The 19,973-nt window shown below is 41.4% G+C and overlaps 2 protein-coding genes across 4 annotated transcripts in view; both read left to right on the forward strand.

Annotated features, from left to right (window-relative positions):
* LOC127049534 (uncharacterized) overlaps positions 1-1,711 on the forward strand; it is a 219,596-nt gene extending 217,885 nt beyond the window's left edge. Inside the window, exon 2 of the mRNA XM_050950442.1 lies at positions 1,678-1,711. The gene's annotated coding sequence lies outside the window, so the exon portion shown is untranslated. The remainder of the gene's footprint in view (positions 1-1,677) is intronic.
* SMYD3 (SET and MYND domain containing 3) overlaps positions 1-19,973 on the forward strand; it is a 690,401-nt gene that overhangs the window by 159,514 nt on the left and 510,914 nt on the right. The window lies entirely within an intron of this gene.

Consider the following 19,973-nt stretch of genomic DNA (forward strand, 5'->3'; position numbering starts at 1 on the left):
TTCAGAACCCAAAAGTGGAAACCAGAGGTATCATTTCCCAAACACGCCTACTACATTGCAAAAAACTATGAGGCCTGGCTAACAGGAAACAACATTCAAACCTTGGAAGAACTAAACCTCCTCATACAAATGGAGCAGTTCTTGGATGGTGTTCCTGAAGACATCACACGGTACATACAAGATGGAAACCCCAAGAATATCGCTGAGGCGGGGGAGATTGGAGCCAAATGGATGGAACTGGCAGAAAGCAAGAAAGCTACTGTCAAGGGGAACGATTACCCCAGGGGGCACACAGACCATAAACCCTACAACCGAGGACAGCCAAAGACCCCACATACCACCCAAGTAAAGCCACAGATACCCTACCCTTCAACCTCACCAGTCTCCAGTAACTCACCTCGGCCCAGTGACCCATCAGATGGAAGATGCTTTAAGTGTAATGAACTGGGACATATCAAGGCCAACTGTCCCAAGAACACCATGCGAGTGCAATTCATTACACCACCATCACACCAAAGATCCCCAGGCCCGGATGCCTCTCAAATACCCTTGGAGCGAAGGGAAAATTTGAGAGTGGGCGGAAAGAAGGTTACTGCGTGGAGAGACACGGGGGCACAAGTGTCAGCTATCCACCAATCCTTCGTTGACCCCAAATTCATCAACCCAAAGGCCAAAGTTACAATTTACCCCTTCATGTCACAAGCTGTAGACTTGCCTACAGCTCAACTGCCTGTCCAGTACAAAGGCTGGTCAGGAATGTGGACTTTTGCAGTCTATGACAATTATCCTATCCCCATGCTACTGGGGGAAGACTTGGCCAACCAGGTGAGGCGGGCCAAGAGAGTGGGAATGGTTACACGTAGCCAAACCAGGCAAGCTTCCAGACCCATTCCTGTTCCTGAGCCGTCCACAGAGGCCCCGTCTGTGTTACCAGAGACCCAGACAGAGGTAGTGGACCCGGATTCCATGCCAACCACTGAAACAGCCACAGCATCTCCAGTCCCAGGCCCGGAACTGGAACAGCAACCAGCACCAGCAAGTGCAACCACATCTTCAAACTCAACGCCAGAGGGCGCCAGCGAGCCAGAACTGGCAGAAGCAAAAGACAGCCATACCCAAAAGGCTCAGCCAGAGCCTGAAATGCCCTCAGGTGCACCAGCGGAGAGCGGTTCACCAGCAACGGAAACAACCCCATCACCTACATCGCTTCCAGAGGGACCAAGCCCAAGTCCACAGTCTGAGGAAGAACTGGTGACCCCAGCCTCAAGGGAACAGTTCCAGACTGAGCAGGAAGCGGATGACAGCCTTCAGAAAGCTTGGGCGGTGGCCCGGAGCACCCCACCGCCTCTCAGCTCTTCTAATCGATCCCGGTTTGTTATAGACCAAGGACTTTTATACAAGGAAATTCTTTCTGGTGGACACCGGGAAGAATGGCAGCCGCAAAAACAGTTGGTGGTTCCAACTAAGTACCGGGGGAAGCTCTTAAGCTTAGCCCATGATCATCCCAGTGGTCATGCTGGGGTGAACAGAACCAAGGACCGGTTGGGGAAGTCCTTCCACTGGGAGGGGATGGGCAAGGACGTTGCCAAGTATGTCCGGTCTTGTGAGGTATGCCAAAGAGTGGGAAAGCCTCAAGACCAGGTCAAGGCCCCTCTCCAGCCACTCCCCATAATTGAGGTCCCATTTCAGCGAGTAGCTGTGGATATTCTGGGCCCTTTCCCAAAAAAGACGCCCAGAGGAAAGCAGTACGTACTGACTTTAGTGGACTTTGCTACCCGATGGCCGGAAGCAGTAGCTCTAGGCAACACCAGGGCTAACACTGTGTGCCTGGCCCTAACAGACATCTTTGCCAGGGTAGGTTGGCCCTCCGACATCCTTACAGATTCAGGGTCTAATTTCCTGGCAGGGACCATGGAAAAACTGTGGGAAACTCATGGGGTGAATCACTTGGTTGCCACCCCATACCACCATCAAACCAATGGCCTGGTGGAAAGGTTCAATGGAACTTTGGGGGCCATGATACGAAAATTCATCAACGAATTCTCCAATAATTGGGACCTAGTGTTGCAGCAGTTGCTGTTTGCCTACAGGGCTGTACCACATCCCAGTTTAGGGTTTTCACCATTTGAACTTGTGTATGGTCACGAGGTTAAGGGGCCATTACAGTTGGTGAAGCAGCAATGGGAGGGGTTTACGCCTTCTCCAGGAACTAACATGCTGGACTTTGTAAGCAACCTACAAAGCACCCTCCGACACTCTTTAGCCCTTGCTAAAGAGAACCTACAGGATGCTCAAGAAGAGCAAAAGGCCTGGTATGACAGACATGCCAGAGATCGGTCCTTCAAGGTAGGAGACCAGGTTATGGTCTTGAAGGCGCAACAGGCCCATAAGATGGAAGCCTCATGGGAAGGGCCATTCACGGTCCAAGAGCGCCTGGGAGCTGTAAACTACCTCATAGCATTTCCCAATTCCTCACTAAAGCCTAAAGTGTACCATGTTAATTCTCTCAAGCCTTTCTATTCCAGAGACTTACAGGTTTGTCAGTTTACAGTCCAGGGAGAGGATGCTGAGTGGCCTGACGGTGTCTACTACGACGGGAAAAAAGACGGTGGCGTGGAAGAGGTAAACCTCTCAACCACTCTGGAACGTCTGCAGCGGCAGCAAATCAAGAGCTGTGCACTAGCTTCGCCCCATTGTTCTCAGCCACCCCAGGACGGACTGAACGGGCATACCACTCCATTGATACAGGTAATGCTCACCCAATCAGAACCCCACCCTACCGAGTGTCTCCTCATGCCCAAGCTGCTATAGAACGGGAGATCCAAAACATGCTACAGATGGGTATAATCCGCTCATCTACCAGTGCATGGGCATCTCCAGTGGTTCTGGTACCCAAACCAGATGGGGAAATACGCTTTTGCGTGGACTACCGTAAGCTAAATGCTGTAACTCGTCCGGACAACTATCCAATGCCACGTACCGATGAGCTATTGGAAAAGTTGGGACGTGCCCAGTTCATCTCTACAATAGACTTAACCAAGGGGTACTGGCAAGTACCGCTAGATGAACCTGCCAAGGAGAGGTCAGCATTCGTCACCCATGCGGGGGTGTATGAATTCAATGTCCTTCCTTTCGGCCTTCGAAATGCACCCGCCACCTTCCAGAGGCTGGTAGATGGTCTACTAGCTGGACTGGGAGAATTTGCAGTTGCCTACCTCGATGATGTGGCCATTTTTTCAGACTCCTGGCCCGAACACCTACTACACCTGGAAAAGGTCTTTGAGCGCATCAGGCAGGCAGGACTAACTGTTAAGGCCAAAAAGTGTCAAATAGGCCAAAACAGAGTGACTTACCTGGGGCACCAGGTGGGTCGAGGAACCATAAACCCCCTACAGGCCAAGGTGGATGCTATCCAAAAGTGGCCTGTCCCAAGGTCAAAGAAACAGGTCCAATCCTTCTTAGGCTTGGCCGGATACTACAGGCGATTTGTACCACACTACAGCCAAATCGCTGCCCCACTGACCGACCTGACCAAAAAGACCCAGCCAAATGCAGTTAAGTGGACTGATGAGTGTCAAAAGGCCTTTACCCAACTTAAGGCAACGCTCATGTCGGACCCTGTGCTCAGGGCCCCGGATTTTGACAAGCCATTCCTAGTAACCACAGATGCATCTGAGCGTGGTATAGGAGCAGTGCTCATGCAGGAAGCAACAGATCACAACTTCCATCCTGTCGTGTTTCTCAGCAAGAAACTGTCTGAGAGGGAAAGTCACTGGTCAGTCAGTGAAAAGGAATGCTATGCCATTGTGTACGCCCTGGAAAAGCTACGCCCATATGTTTGGGGACGGCGGTTCCAACTACAAACTGATCATGCTGCACTAAAGTGGCTTCATACTGCCAAGGGGAACAACAAGAAACTTCTTTGTTGGAGTTTAGCTCTCCAAGATTTTGATTTTGAAATTCAACACATCACAGGAGCTTCTAATAAAGTTGCTGATGCACTCTCCCGTGAGAGTTTCCCAGAATTCAGTAGTTAAAAAGTGTTCTTAAAATGTAGAAGTCTGTTAGTTATATACTTAGGAGTATATGTAAAGGTGTATGTGTTGTATTAATCTGTTTATTTTCAAGTTCTAGAAGGAAATCGCCGCCAGTGAGCTTCCCCACTGTCTGCAATTTGGGGGGCGTGTCATAAACAGATAGCTAAGGGTTAATGTCTCTTTCACCTGAAGCACCTGACCAGAGGACCAATCAGGAAACCGGATTTTTTCAACTTTGGGTGGAGGGATTTGAGTGTCTTTGTCTTTTGTTTTCTGCCTGCCTGCTTTCTCTGAGCTTTGGAGAAGTAGTTCTACTTTCTAGTCTTCTGTTTCCAAGTGTAAGGACAAAGAGATCAGATAGTAAGTTATATGGTTTCTTTTCTTTGGTATTTGCATGAATATAAGTGCTGGAGTGCTTTGATTTGTATTCTTTTTGAATAAGGCTGTTTATTCAATATTCTTTTAAGCAATTGACCCTGTGTTGTATCATCTTAATACAGAGAGAACATTTGTACTTATTTTTCTTTCTTTTTATATAAAGCTTTCTTTTAAGACCTGTTGGAGTTTTTCTTTACTTCAGGGAAATTGAGTCTGTACTCACCAGGGAATTGGTGGGAGGAAGAAATCAAGGGGAGATTTGTGTGTTGGATTGCTAGCCTGACTTTGCATTCCCTCTGGGGGAATAGGAAAGTACTTTTTGTTTCCAGGATTGGGAACAGAGAGGGAGATTCACTCTGTTTGGATTCACAGAACTTGTGTCTGTGTATCTCTCCAGGAGCACCTGGAGGGGGGAAGGGAAAAAGGATTATTTCCCTTTGTTGTGAGACTCAAGGGATTTGGGTCTTGGGGTCCCCAGGAAAGGTTTTTCAGGGGGACCAGAGTGCCCCAAAACACTCTAATTTTTTGGGTGGTGGCAGCAAGTACCAGGTCCAAGCTGGTAGCTAAGCTTGGAGGTTTTCATGCTAACCCCCATATTTTGGACGCTAAGGTCCAGATCTGGGACTAAGGTTATTACAAAAGTACATGAAGATCAGAAGCTCTATATTAGTGACTTTTAAAGCCTTCTTTACAAAGAATGTGGAGCATTACTGTTCTGCCTCCCCAAAGGTTCTTTAGCTGCATTTCAGCAGAAATTCAGTTTCCATTGCTATAGTTCAGCAGCCTAATCTAGATTCAAGGGGATAAAAACCTCCCGTCTTGCTTTCCATCCCCCAGCTTTGTCTATATTCTCAGATTCCTATTATGCACATGAATATGGCCCTTCTTCAGCCCATATATGAATGCCTAGAAACTCACATGGAAGAGTTGTTAACTTCCGAGCAGAACATGCATTATTAGAGATACACATAAGGGTTTCCTTAGGCTGATTGCTGATTCCATGGCAGACCAGACTATAACAGTAAATTGCTTAACAGACTAACCTTTTTAGGATTCTGGCATTCTTCAGACATTCCAAATGCCATTAAACCATGCCAGCCTCCTTTTACTTTGCCTCTGAAGCAAAGAAATTGACTTCCCTGTTGCGAGTAGACTGCATACAAGTATGGATTGATCTGATACCATGGATCTTTCGTCAGCACCCATAGTAAACTCAGATTACTGACTCACTCACTAGGAATGGGGTAATCCAGAGCATGGCACTGCTTTTGAGGGCTCCTATAAACTGCAGAGGAGAGCATGTATGGTGCTAGTTTTGGATGACTAAAGAGTTTGTGGAGGAGAATCAGAGCTCAGAACATCGTGGCAAGAATAGAATGAGCACCCGAAGTCAGTCAGAAAATGGTTTTCCTGATTCCTGTCCTGTGAAAACTTGCAAGATTTCAGAACACTTTCAAACATAGGGACAAAGTAGGTATGTCTACACTGCCAGCAAAACCCAACCAACCTGCAGGAGTGAGGCTCAGAGCCTAGGTCAATTGACTCAGGCTTGCAGGAGTCTCTGGATTTCAGAGCCCAGGCTCCAGCCCCAGCAGGAATGCCTACACTGATATTTTTAGCCCCTTAGCGTGAGTCTGAGTCAGTTGACCTGGGCTCTGAGACTTGCTGCTGCAGGTTCGTTTTTTGCAGTGTAGATGTACCTGTTGTGAAAATTTTCAGAGAGAGAAAGACAGACACACACCAGCCTCAGGGTATCTAATAGTTGATGTTCAAGCACCTTGTCTGCCTGATTTGGAGCAGGGATTTGGACTTTGGTTTCCTGCATCCCAGGTGAGTTCCCTGACCACTGGGCTGTAGAGTCAGTCAGTCAGTATCTCTCTCTCTTTCTTTCTTTCTTTTTCTTTTTTTTAAAAATGAACGCAACAGTAGAGTGGAGCGAGAATGTGGAGGAGCCAAGCCTTCTCTCCATGTCCTCTGAGCCTCGGCTCTGGGCAGCTCTGTGAAGTGCTTCCGTGATGGTATTGGGGGTAGGGTGGAACAAATCACCTAGGTGCAACTCCTACAGGAAGGTGGGAGCTCTTTTGGTTTGAGTTACATGTACTGTATGATAAATTAACCATATGTACAGAGACTCACAGCAGTTTTGGTGTATTTAAACTTAACAAGAATTTGAATCATGTAGTAATTGCAGATTTTTGTGCATTGAAATAACATTCTGATTATTCTTGGTGCTCATGTTTTAAACAGATTCCGACGTGGATAGTTGTAGTTGTAATAACATATATACTATGAATGATCATTTTGTCGTGACGCTGCTTCTACAAAGACATTTCACAATGTGGTTACTCCACCCCTTCCCCAAATAATATTGAATACTGCTATCTGTTATTTGCTAGTCAGTTGCATAACAAAAAAAAATTTTTTTTACATCCCTGCTTTGGAGTAAGGTCCAACAAAATGCATCTCCAGCAAACAGAAGGCTCTCCAAAATATTTGTCACTTCCTGTTCTGCTCATTCCCTGTGAAGCACCTGGCATTGGCCACTGACGGAAGACAGGATACTGGGCTAGATGGACCTTTGGCCATTTTTATGTTCCCTAATTCTACTGAAATAGTTTTTTGTTGATGTTGTTGTTTTTTTAACCAAAAGCTGTGTAAGGATGAAAATTATGCCAGGAAAACACAGACATAGTTAAGAAAGGTTAGTACCATAATTGTGATACAAAACTAATTAGATACCTGTTAGGAATGCGCTTGGAGATCTTGGCTGCATAGGAAAGATAACATGGGTAAGTATATTATCACGCAGCTTCTTAATAATCTCAGACTTTTTCTGGCCTTTGTCATATTCTCCTTCCTTTGCTTTTAATCCCCCCACCCCTTTAACCCCATCTCTTAATAATGACTGATAGACTAAATTTATGCTTAGATCATATATGCAGGATAATACAAATCATCTTTTGATATTTTTCCTCATAGTCAAATTTTCTGAGCGTTTCCTGTATTATCATAAATCTATGTTTGTAGAGTCATTTTGTTGGAACAGAAAATGTAATATGCAGATAATTTAAACAGTCATTTCTTTGGTTTCAAGAAGGGATCTCCAACTAGGATTGTACGTGTTTTAAGAATATTTCTTTAAGGATCCAGCAAGGGAAAGCTCTTAAGTGCTTTTTAAAAAAAACACCCTAAGAAAAATCCACAAAATACACAGTGAAGGGCTTGCACATTACCACAGTAATAGTTAATTAATTAATGTGTTTCCCATAATAATAAACCATACTAATCCCAATCTGACCACTTTGTCTTTCACCCCACCCCAGGTCCAAAAACTTGTGACATAAGAATATAAGAAGGGCAATACTGGGTCAGACCAATAGTCCATCTGGACCAGTCTAGACAAAAGATTAATGCCCCAATTGCTAAATACACAACTGCAGCTGGCTCTGCAGGCAGAACTCTGAGTGGGCACAGTTGTTGACAGGATCAATGCCTAACTTTACAGCAGTGGTCTCAAAGTCCTGGCCTGCAGGCCATCTGCAGCTTGAGAACCTCCCCACTGCGGCCCACAGAGGAGAGACGCATGCAGAGGCACTGTCAGCAATGTCTGCTGCAGGAGCTGTGCCTCTGCAGCTCCCACTGGCTGGGGGAAAGGGACTGAGATACCATCACTAGTCGCCGGGCAGAGTAGGCCATGGAGGCCGCATCATTAGTTGCCAGGCAGTCAGCCATGGAGGCAGTGTCACTTTTTTCCACAAGGAATATAAACACATCAAAATACCAAACACAACTATCTGATGCACTCAGTTTCCACTGCTCTGTCACTGAGGCCAAACATCAACAAACTGATAGAACTGAAGTGTTGCCAGGTGTGTGGCAAACACTAAAAACTCTCTGGCAGGCGAATAATTGTGTCAAGTTGTATGACAGTTTTATTATTTCTAAGAAATTGGAAATGAAAAAATACAGTATAAACATTTTCTTTTCTGAACACCATCTTCAGTGTCATTATTGTCCCGCTGGGAGGATGTGAGGACTGGCACTAGCCCTAAGGTAAATTGAGTTTGAGATCCCTGCTTCACAGTGTGCCTGAATGTTAGAGTGTCTGACCTCTGCTGGGTCAAGGGAAGGAGTGTGTTCCAAAATCAAGGACTCCTGATGGAAAACATCCTGCCAGTGGTACCCTGGCATTAAACCAGGAGGCTCCTAGCTGGGATGCCATCTCTTAAGTAGCTATTTCTTCAGCCATTTAAGGTTTTAAAAGTTAAAATGAACACCTTAAACACCATCTGAAAAGTAATACACTGCTAGAAATATCATACAGATGATAGGTTTATTGTGTGCAGCAATGCTTAATAGCGCAGAATACTGCTGTCTGCTTAACTTCAAATTCCACCTGGTCTGTAGTTGTAGCTGTGGTTGGAGTATGTTACAGTTGTCTAGTCCTGATGTGACAAAGGCATGGATAACTTTTCTCAGGCTCATATCTGTAATAAAAGAAGTTTTACTCTTCTCCTCAGGTGCTGATCAAAAAAAGGTGCTTGCTGAGCACATAAGAGCACCCCAGCTCTAATAAAACTTTTACCAAAACTTCCAGTCTTGATTCAAACACTCCAAGTGATGGAGAATTTACCATAGCCAATGGTAATCTGTTCCAATGGCTAAATACCAAGAATGCTACTGAAACCCTCAGCTTTCTCCTGATGTTGGCTTTTGCAAGGGTTTTTTCACACAGGGCCTGTCTGTCCTTGCGTCTAGGTTCCTCTGCCTCAGAGAGAGATGCCAACACTTGTAACGTCCTGTTACATTGTGTAACGAATCATGGATTTACTGATAACCAGCACTGCTGATATAATCATCATCAACTGTTCTGGTTGCTTCCTTTTATTTACCAGCATTGCCTGTTACGTCTGAATCAATCCTGAGCCAGATGGATCTTGTCCAACTTCCAGTCATATCCGTATACCAAGTCACCAATTTTAATGAACCAACCAGGTCTGATTCATAGATTTTAATTATCATCTCATCTACCCTCCTGCATAGCAGTCTGATGGGTTGGAAGGGAAGAGCTGGGTGACATCAGCATACTGAAGACACAGCTGCCCATGTCTCCTTTCAAACCCTCCTACTAGTCTCCCATGCTTGTTGAGCAGAAGGAGTATCACGACCAGGCAGTATGCTGTCTGAAGGAGTCCTCCAGGGAGGATGAACAATTACCCACAATTACACTCTGGGACTTTTCACAAAGAAAGGAGCAGGGTCCCTCAAGCAAATCTATTCACCCTCTTCTAGGGACTGTAGACATGTCAACAATAATGCATTCTCAATGCTATACTTGACTTAACATTTCCTTTAAGATATTTCCTATATATGGATCTGAATTGGTTCCATTTGTTCTTTTACTCAAGTTCTTGATTAAAACATTAATTTTTTGTCTTATGTTCTGCAGACCCCTCACAGAGGGATATACAAGATGTTCAAGACACATTTTTTTAAAAGATTGATTCCAAGTACATTCTAGTTTGTTACATTTATCTTTTCATCCACTAAATTTGTGGTGAGTGAGAAGAAAGGCGGAGGGTCGGCTATTGCCGCTTATTTGAAAACGTCACAACATGAACCTTTTTCTATGAAACAACAATCGGATATTTCATTAAGCAATCTAAATTAAATACACCTCTATCTCAATATAACACTGTCTTCGGGAGCCAAAAAATCTTACCGCGTTATATAGAACCTGCTTTGATCCACCGGAGTGTGCAGCCCCGCCTCCCCGGAGCACTGCTTTACCGCGTTATATCGGAATATGTGTTATATTGGGTTGCTTTATATTGGGGTAGAGGTGTATAGATCACGTCACTTTACTTCTCGGACATGTAAAGTATTAACACATCTGTAGATTTCTCTCTCCTCTTAAAGGTCACATTTCCTCAACTGTGAACCCTGCCACAAGGAAAATTAATCTTTTTCATCACTCTTTGTCTCAGCTCCATGTGTTTCAGGTTACATTTTGGCCAAAAATGTACTTCCTTTCTCCTAAAAGATATATGCCTTCGACTGTTGCTTTTACTTGTACCAAAATTGCAGCTTAGCAAAATACAGACTGCCTGTCTTCATGCTGTTCCTTGCAATAATTTTCTTAATTCCTGCGATTTATTTAGTCCTTTTTCATTTATTTTGGGTAACGTCAGTGAACTGAGGCATTCTTTTTCCCCCTCATGTGAGATTCCTTGTTGTTTGTGTGCTAGCTTTAGGAATTGAAATGACATTTTATAGGTACTGTTTCTTTATAAAAGGAATCCTCTCCATGTTAATATTTGTTCTACAAATATAAATATAATTACATTCAAAAAACTAAGTTGAAAGAATGCTATATAAATTGCAAAGTCAAGCACCATATAGTTGGGAAATGCCAGATTTATGGTTGTCCTCACATCCTTAATTTTGCCCCCTTGTGCATTCACGCTGTATACTAAATTAGACAGAGTTCCTGTGAAAAAAGTGGTATGTGAAAATGAAACCTGTATGTTTTTTAAAAATATGCCATTCCACTAATGCCCCAGATGTAGAACCCACAATTGTAATGGAAGAGAATACAATAACTGGTTTAAAAAATCCTAGGAATAACTGACACATTTTAAATTCTATAAAGAATGTGTTTACCTTCAGGAACTCTATAATAAAATTAGTATTTGAGAATTTGAAAATCTTCCAGATTATTGAACAAAAAATGCAGGTTGAAGCAGTAGATGAAGTTCAGAATTCTGTAAGAGATCTTCTACATGGTAAATTTCCAGAATTGGGATTGCTTTAGAAGTGAATTCTTTAATACTTTTTTCAAAAGTTTCTAATACCTTCAATAGTTCAAATATTCCACAACTCTCTAAACAGGGAAAATAACCCAATTCCTGTTTTGAAAGCATTATGGGGAGGTGTAGTAGAGGGGGATTCCAGATGATTGTAGATCATACCAGTCAATACTAACAAAAGTCTTTTCAAAAAGTGACTGTCCCTAGCTCTCTCATTAAGTATAGCATGGTTAAGCACTTTCAGCAAAACCTCTGCCCTCTCCACCCTGTGCATGAATACTAGCAGTATTCAATAATATTTAGTAGTTTCAGATATCACATATATTTGCTGAATATATACTTTTTATAACATTACATGAGTAATGTTACACAAGTAAGTGCAGCATCCTGTACCTCTAGTACATACAGTACCAGGCAAACAGAATTCATGAAAGTCATTTATATACAAGATGCACAGTGATTGATGTAAGGGCGTTTTATAAGGATGTATGTAGGGAAAATGGTATAATGCGTTATATTTGAGAAACAGTATATGGTCATGTAATTAAAGACAGTTGCAATGCATATGCACAAGCGGACAGAATTAAAGTTGCATAACAATCTTAACTCAGTATTTCCTGATGTTTGAGTGCTTAACCATGCATCCTTAATGTTTCTCTAACTTAGTTCTTTGGGTGGAATTTTTTGAAAGAAATGAAAGAAAATAAGCTACACACCACTGGGATGCCCTATCCCATATGCTTTACCAGTTCCTTACGAAGAAACCGCTTACCAGAGCACTTCAAGCTGCCACACGCTTCTGTTCTTCAAGATACACAGACAGTGGCAAGAGCAGAGCCTTGGAAAGCCCTTGCATCAGTCCCTGTACACATAGAAGATATGCAGGGAATGAGGCATGTCTCCTAAGAGAGCTTTTGCCTCATTCACTGCACACTTTACCAGATTCACCTGGGGTGAAGTGAGGGCTCTTCGTGAGCCAACTCCTATTGGGGACCAAACAAAATAGACATTTTTTAAAAATCTGTATTTGTTGGTGCTCAGTAAATAACAGTAATATCATAAGCTATTCTATTCAGAACAGAATTTGTGCCCAAGATGAGGGAACCACTTTGGATAAAATAAGAACCAACTAAACGCGTTGCACATCCTGCCCTCAAACCGGACTCATGTCTAACTGAAAGGTCTGAAAATATTGGTTGTAAAAATTCCTTTCTCTGCTTTCAGTTGCCCCTGCCCTTCCACCTCTCCCTCCTACTCCCTAAAGAGAGAGGAAGAGACGGAGAAGGTGCCACACTGACCCCTCTTTCCTCTGGCTGTTCCTTCAGCCCTCCCTTCGGTTGCACTTGCTGCTTCTATTTCCAGTTGACTCTCCCATAGGACCTTGCTGACCACGCTGTGATCCCTACTTCCAACCCATTCTCTGTGACTTCCACCAAGATGTTTTGGTAGCTCACGCTCTTGGGTGTACATTAGATGAGTCGTTGTTGTTGTTAATCCAAACCTTGGGTACCCAGGGGTGTGCAATGTGCTCTGGAATATATAACACAAGAGCAGATAGATTTATAAGGGAAAATACAGATGATTGAAATCAGGTCTTGGGGGATAAATGAAAAATCTTTTTGTTTTTGTTAGTATGCTGTCTGTGGGCAAACAAACAAACCAAATCAACAAACTGTGCCACTTTGAGCTGTCTATGTTGGCTTTATTTCCTGTGGTTCATAAATAACTATTCTTAGAAATTTCTTGCCTATTGTAAATTATGGACATGCTGTATGGATATCATGTTCCAAGTAAACATGATCAATGACTTTGAATATAGTAGAGACATCAAAGTATGTTCTCTACTTGAAACCTGATTTCTTTCTAAATCACAAAGTGTAAGCCTTTTGAAAAATACAATTTCCTATTAGACTTCTAATGCATCCAATATAGTGAGGAAATCCCAAGAGGTTTAAATGGAAGCAGATATTACAAAAAGTGCCAGTCAGTTATCAAATGCATATTATTTTTGGGTAAAGATCTAATGTTTAATTATGATCAGAACTGAATTGACAGTGTTCAGTTAACTTGGTATAGGAATAAAACACCTTTGATCCCCGGGGATGAATTAAACAGTGTATGCCTCTATGTGAGTGTTTGTTGAAGTCTAGCAATGGCGTCACAGTTGTGTCTTCTTTTTTGAGGCCACTTTTTTTTCCTCCGATGACCGTAAAATCCCAAAACACTGAAAGATTGATTTACTGTCACACCAACATTTAATCTGCATGCTGCCAGCATATGCTTTTTATTCAGTAGATTTAAAATAAAAATTCAGAATACACGTAGAGCTAATAACATTTCTCTGTTAATACATTTTGTATCTGAGGCATTCTGATTGTGAAACATCCAAGCAGATAAGTTTGTTTCATATTGCTGCATTCATGCTACTCAAATTGGGCATCTGGTGTGGTGCTTGAGGTAGCACAGGTGTAGTTTACTGGCAGTGTGGTGTGTTAAGTCTGAGATTCTGTTAAATTATGCATTTTAGAGTCATAGTTTAACAGTCATATTTTTTTCTGAAAGAGAAAAGAAATAGTCATGAAAGTGTTGACAGGGGTAATAAACCAAATGTAGAAATAATGTTGAGTGTGTATTGGTCAAAAGCAGGACTAGCTTGATACCTTACATATCATCTTTTTGCTCGTATGCTGTCTCGCAGAAACAATGGCAGGCAGGGGTGTGTGTGTGTGTGTGTGTGTTTACGCATTACATACCAGTGTCTGTCTGTCTACCAATGGGAGATACAGAGATATGGTATGGTATACAGATTTTATCTGCGTTATATTTGAGATGGTTGCATTGCTTCCAGGAGGTGAAGCCATTATAACAATACTTACAGGAAAAGCTGATCAACATGTTTTGGGGTTGTTTTTCCAACAAAAAATGACTTTGACAAAAACAAAACTTTTTGTGGAAAAAAAATCATTTTAATAGAAAGTTTTCAGTATTTTGACCAATAATTTCTAAACAATTTTCATTTTGGAATTTTTTTAAGGTTCATGGTTTTTGGTGCACGTGCACCCCTTACTGTGTCTCAACTTTTTTCATTGGAAGAAGGGAGGAGAAAGTAAAACATTGAGAGAGAAGGGCTCTTGTTCCACATTCGGCAATGCTCCGTGTGCTTTGCACAGTGGTAGACTTAGCAATAGGGTAAATTTTTAAAAGTGATTTATGAGCCTAAATCCCATTGACTTTCAGTGAGACATAGGCCTTTAAATGCCAATATCACTTTTGAAAATGAAATTTAGGATCTTAAGTCGTTTAGTCATTTTTGAAAATGTTGCCCCTAGACTTTATGCTTATGCCACGTTCTCACTTTTCCAGTGGAAAAATTTAAAAGGGAGAGGGAAGCTGTTGACTTTAGTTTTCGATTCAGATTCATTCCACCTTTATTAAACTTAATGGCAGTTTCCAACCCTTGTGAAATTCTAATACTTTTAAAAGAAATGCTACAAAAATAAAATAATAGGGCAGAATTTGAAATCTCCACCCTTGTCTTAGGAGCACCTCTGTCTTTTATCATCACAATGTTGTCAGAAGAGCTTTAAGAAATGCCGTTTTCTCCCAAAAACAAACAAAATCCAACTATTCCCTCTCAAATATCTTAAAACAAATATTCTGCTAATAAAATTAAACAGTGTCTCTTCTACTTCTCTGAAAAAAACTTAGATTCCACCCTATAGCTTGGAGAATCCTGTGGTCTCATTCAAATTGTTTAGCCACCCAGACAGAAACTTTTGGCCTTTCTTTTTTAGGGAATTACTTATTTAGAGAAGGGTTAGACAAAGCTCTAAAGGATTTTTTGAATCTCAAAACTTTTTTACTCAAAGAATTCTCCTCATCCAGTGTCTGTTTTTTACTTCAAATACAGAGGCTCAAGATTTAATTAAATGAAAAAAGGGACCCTGTCAGGCTGCCTAATGAACCTTTTATTAATACTTAAAGGAAATTAAAAGAAATTAAAACATGTGTGGAAAGAGGCTTTTGTTCACGTTGTTGGTGGTTTTGCTTTCATTATTGTTTTTACAGTTCCCCAAAGTGTGTTAGGAGCTTAATCTAATAAACAGGTCCATGCACCAAAAAGTTTACAATCTGAGGGCCTCTTATTTCACTGCTGTCCATATTATAGTGTCATTGACACCTGTTGAAAGCAGAAGTAGAAAGTTACCAGATCAAAATGGCAGTGTTTCATACCCAGTCTGCACAGGTGGCTATATAAGATGCAAGTCAGTGGAGACTCAGGGCCTGCATTGAAGCTAAATGGAGATGATAAAAACGGGATGTGTGTGAGAAATGAGATAGAATAATGGCTCTAGTATAAGATAAATCATGTTAGGTATGTGCATATTTTGAGTCTGGATTATATGTTTGTTTTGTGGGAAGTTAATTTTTAGGAAGGATTTGAATAAGTTTAAAGATACTAAAATTACTGTTCCCTTTAACTTAATAAATGGGCACTGAATGTGTTAATAAAATTGTTCAGCAGAAATACAGCATCATGGAGTACAATACAACTTCAGGGCATGATTTGAAACTCCTTTCTTAGGCAACACTCCCATTGATTGCACCTGGACTTCTGCCTGACTAAGGAGCTGAGGATCAGGTCCTCAAAATGTATAGCAGCTTTCATACAAACCAGATTCTAAGCCACATTTATGAGCAGTTGGAAGGGGGAGGCTGACACTCACTCAACAGTGCAATGGGAAGGGGAACAGAGTCAGCGAATCTGTGTGTTTGTGTGGGAGAAAGTCCAAGGAAAGTTTGAAATGAGTGGAATTTTGAAGTGGACTCTGAATGAATGGGGGACCGGTGGGGCTGTGTAAGATGGGTCTGATATGGTTGAGCTTTTTGTTTGTGAGAGAAAAAGGTCAGTCCTATGTAACACTTGTGTGGGAGAGACTTTGAATCATAGGTACTTTACAAATAGAGAGATTTATATTTGGTGATAAAATTAAGATTAGTTCAAACTAAAATGTAAGGAAGCAATAATTATACAGATAGTCTTTCAAGTTAGCTTTGTTTTGTTTTTTGGTTGCACAATAGGTGTACGGTATTGGCTGCAGGTAGAAATCTATCTTCCATCTCTATCCTCTTTTACCCATGAAATGTTACATAATTATGCCAAAGCTTAAGGATATTTGACTCTAAAGGGGAAAAAAAAATCTTTGTCTCCGAAGTTCATCGTGAGGAGGATTATAAACAATAATATACTGGAGAAGTGACAATATATTTTGCCTAGTAGTCTAGGATTTTTGTTGTTGTAGGACCCCCCCAATAAACTTTGAAATTTGGCACAAACACCCATTGACATAAATTGATTCTTTTCTTTTATCAAGATGCTGTATGTGCCAATGAAAAGAATAACCCCAGCTTTTCCGTCTTTAGTTGTCTTCCAACAATTGCTCAGCTGCACACGTCAGGCCTTTTGACATGGCCTGTTAAACTTGATTACCCATTAAAAACCCAGTGCGGCCACACACAGGTTTGGTAAACGTGCTGAATAGGCATCTCCATTACTTTCCATGAGGACCATACCTCTTTACAACTGACTTTAGACAGAATACAAGTAATGTGATTTCTGTCAATAAGGAATTTTTACCAACTGATTCATTGTATGTCTGAATTTACTTGCTGTAGTTTTGAAAGAAATTATTTTATTGGTAACATAGTTGTGCTTACGTGTTTACAAAAGAGGGCAACAATTTTCAGAAGATGCTGTATGTTTCTAGGTAAAGTTTTCTTAAGTGTTCTCATGCTCAAATTCATGTTATTTTGGAAATAGAGTGTATATTTTATTGCTATTGTCTGTCATATTACAATATTTCATAGATATTAGAATAATGTTGTCTTTTTCCGTTGGTCTTTGCATTGAATACTTCCTCCCCCTCGTCCCTGTAAAAATATTAATATTGGAAGGAAAAAGAGAATATTTGGAATTTTGTAACTTGTTTTGAGGGATAGAAGCTGTGGGACTATATAGCTTGTGGCTGTTACATCATCCATTTCTGTATCTGTGTCTGTGGTGATGGTGAGGGAAGTCTGTTGGATTTATGTAGTCAAATACACCTCTACCCCGATATAATGCAACCCGATATAACATGAATTTGGATATAACGCGGTAAAGCAGCGCTCCAGGGGGGCGGGGCTGTGCACTCCGGCGGACCAAAGCAAGTTCGATATAACACGGTTTCACCTATAACGCAGTAAGATTTTTTTGGCTCCTGAGGACACCGTTATATCAGGGTAGAGGTGTATGCACTGATCTCATCCCCCATCCTGTCCATATTGGGTCACAAGGAATGCATCTTCTGTGTAGTAGTTCAGAATTAGAGGGATAACTTACCAATTTTGGGGTCTGTCATCATAGTTGTTAATTTTTTTGAGGCCCCTGGAGGAATGATGTTGACTCCTGCCTACCCTCCTCACCTGGACTTGCTCTGTAGAGCAGCCAGCCACACTAGATTGCTGTCTGCTGCCTGCCATTTTGCATCCCATTCTTCCCTAGCCTGCCCTGCCAGCCATTCTGTCCCTAGCAATCCTTTCCTCCTGTCATTTGAATCACCCTGCCACCCACCCAGATCCCTCTGGAAGATGGTGGGGGGGATGATCTTCCAGTAAATCGTGCTGACCAGCTCTGTAGCAACATTACTCTTATGTTTTGTATGCCCTCTTATTGTCCCTAAATACTCAATTCCCTTCAAAGTCCCCAGTGAAGTCCTATAAGAGATTAGCATACATGGCTTGTTTTCCTTGTTAGCTGTGCTCTAAACTGAGTATTTAAAAGTTGATTGGTGTAGATTTTTTCCTGCTTGCCATTTTTTATTCTCATGAATTGCCCACCTAATGGTTATTGCCTGAAAAATGGCATAAGCCACTGCAATTTGTATGTGTGTTGCTATCCTGCTGCTAAAAATATATGCTGAATAACTGCTGGAAATCCATTGTGTGTTGCAATATTGAGATCAGAACAGGCTCTTTGAGTAGATATGAAGTGACATGATTCAGAAAGATATCTGCAATATTTTTTTAAAGTCTTGTTATGACTTGGTGAGGGATTAGTGAAACTACATCAGCTATTTTTCTATTCTTTTACTTTGTTTAATATTGGTAGTGGGGGGGAAAGAAAAATAGGATAACTAAAATTTAATTAATTGTATTGTTGAATATTTTAACCTAACAAAGAGATGTAAATAAAACTTGACAATTTGAGTCGTGATGAATGGCAGTGAGGGGAAAAAATGCTTTTTAAAGTACAGTACTGCTGAGAGACATTCAGAGAGCTCTGCAAATCAATGCTGAGAGTGACTGACTCATATATCAATTGTGACTTTGCACTAGCTTTAGTGTAATGAGAGCTTCAGTAATTTGGCTTTGTTATGGTTGAACGCTGCTTCTGGGTGAAATTTCATGAGCACATTAAAAGTGAGAATTGGTTTTTCCAACCTCTTATATCTTAGGAGACAGAACTGCATAATTTTTTTTTTGTTTTATAGTAATAGTAGCCCTAAAAATAGGATTTGCATGCTTTGGAAACAGGCATACTGTATTTCTACCTGTATGTGAGAACAAGTATGTGAACTGCTCTGTAGATATTTGTCCACTTAACTCTGTAGTTATCAGTATCTGTGTTGCCTTAACAATTCCTTATCAATTTTTAAAAAAACTTTTTGTTTACAGAGATTTTCCAGTAGAGTGTGTAGAAAAATCAGATCCTTGAAGTTTATGTTGCAGGCTATGGTATATTAATGCACTTTAAGTAGAATACAGATGTTTTAATTTTTTTTCCATTTCTTTACTTCTTCTGGCCTTCTCTTTTGTTTATTCACCAATACCTCATTTACTTAAAAAAGGAGGTCACCTAGACAAAAGCTTGATCTCCTTTATTTATAATGGAGTCACATTTAAGTTACTATAGCCTCTACTACAACAAAGTGAAAAAAGGTGCTTCCTCTTTTATTGCTGATAAAGCAACAGCTCTATTTTGTATTAAAATTCCTTCTTGACAATTGGGTTTTATGCTTTTTATTTAAAAAATGTGTTCTTAAGTTTTCCCATCTTTTAACAGTGCATCATGGTAAGCTTAGAATAATGATGATGTGTCTGTAACATTATACTAAACTGAATCTGTATTAGACCAAATGGTCATGCAAGACCTGTGCAGCCAAGTCGGAGAGAGAGGTTGTACAGTCATGGATTGGCCAGGAAACCATGAGGAGGCTCACAGGGTCCGTGGATCTCCTTGCAGATTCTCAGGTTCAGTGGAATTTAGAGGATGTGCTCACCACGCCTGTGGTGGCCCCCTGTGACTTAACACCTGTAGAGTTCCTCATACAGTTTTTCTCCTCCCATGTTTGTTTTTTCTTCCTGTGGAGGGAGAATATATAAGACATCCATTTAAAATAACTGAGAGAGACTGTGTGACCCCCATAGTTTACTGTGTCATCAATATGCTGATGACACTCAGCTCTAAATCTCTTTAATGTGTGTTTGATACAATCTCCCCGCTATACCAACATCTGTGGGAAGATGGAACCTGTATATAAGCAACTGGGTCAAACGAAATCCTTAAAAGATGGAGGGGGTGCTAATTGGGATGGCAAGGCGTTCTGAGTAACTGTTAGGAGTTGCACCTTCCCCTTCCCCTGAAGGCATCTGCCCTCTGTCAAGGCAGTGAACAGTCTTGGTTTACTGCTGGTTTCATTGCTATTCC

This window comes from Gopherus flavomarginatus, chromosome 4, assembly GCF_025201925.1.
Source record: "Gopherus flavomarginatus isolate rGopFla2 chromosome 4, rGopFla2.mat.asm, whole genome shotgun sequence".
In the NCBI taxonomy this organism is placed as follows: Eukaryota; Metazoa; Chordata; order Testudines; family Testudinidae; genus Gopherus; species Gopherus flavomarginatus.